Raw genomic sequence first — 1422 nt, 5'->3', positions numbered from 1 at the left:
AAAAGTCAGTCTTGCTCTATGAAAGAAATGTAGGGTTCCTTATTTATAGAAGACCACCAGTTATTTGCTAAATTTTGCAAAATAAGACAACATAAGTTGATGTAACTTTCATGATTAAACTTTTATAGCATCTGAATACATATATATATTATATGTATATATATATATTTCAAGAACAATATGATTCAATTTTTCTGGTGATTTTACTTCAGTTACTAATGAAAAGCTAATTAAGATATTTTGTCCATACAAAGAAATACACTGCCAAGAATTAGCTGTATCTTATCTCTGAGCTGCTTCCATCTTTTTTCAGATTCAAGCACAGTTATAACCTGTAGTTAAATACAATTCTTTTCAACCGAGTGATCAATATCAGCATATTTGAATAAAGTAAAATATATTCCTTTTAAAATTTCCCTCTTGCTCATTGCCTTACTTTCATGATATATTCATCTGATCACTAAAGTGAAGTACCTGAAGCTTGGGGATATGAAAACAGGTTTATTTAACTTACAGTTTTGGAGGCTAAAAGTTGCAGAGGCAATCTCATGCATTCAACCTCTAGTAAAGGATCCTTGGCTGGATCACACTGTGGCAAACAACATCATAGCAAGAGCATGCGTGAGAGGAAAAGGTCACATGAAAACACAGCAAACCAGAAGACTATAGATGGCTAGGCTTACTTTCTTACCACCACATATAACCTTCTTGTAGGAATTAACCAGGGCTGCATGAGAACTGCACCAGTTTCTTCCAAAGGCACCTTCCACTGATCCAATTTTATCATCAGGCTTCATCTCTTATCGGTGCCAAACAACCTGTCAATATCACCACACCCTGGACCAGGTTTCTAACACATAAACCTTGGATGTCATGCTCAACCTACAATGAAACCATAGAATATGTTGTGAGAAGAACTGAACTCAGTCACACTAGTCACTGAAATGAGTACATTTCCAAAGCTCTCTTAGTGAAGGGACCTGCATTAGAAATTATTGGAATAAAAATATGTATTAAGTTTACATTAGGGGGCTGGGGAGGGGCAGTGGAATAAGCACTTCCCTGGCAAGCGTGAGGGCCTGAGTTTAATCCCCGGTTCCGCAAAAAAAGAAAGAAGAAAGAAAGAAAGAAAGAAAGAAAGAAAGAAAGAAAGAAAGAAAGAAAGGAAGGAAGGAAGGAAGGAGAAAGAAAGAAAGAAAGAAAGAAAGAAAGAAAGAAAGAAAGAAAGAAAGAAAGAAAGAAGAAAAAAGTTTACATTATATGCTGTGCATTGCTACAAATGCCAATCTATGCATGTAGAATTTATTTTTATTAATTATATATGCATCACACTTTTGGTATCATATTTACAAATCCATTTTAAAAATAAAGAAACCAAGGTGGAGTTTCAGTACAGTGAGTGGGAGTGGTGATACAATTGTT

This window comes from Octodon degus, unplaced genomic scaffold (assembly GCF_000260255.1).
Source record: "Octodon degus isolate 3935 unplaced genomic scaffold, OctDeg1.0 scaffold00294, whole genome shotgun sequence".
Classification (NCBI taxonomy): domain Eukaryota; kingdom Metazoa; phylum Chordata; class Mammalia; order Rodentia; family Octodontidae; genus Octodon; species Octodon degus.
This window is presented reverse-complemented; position numbering follows the sequence as displayed.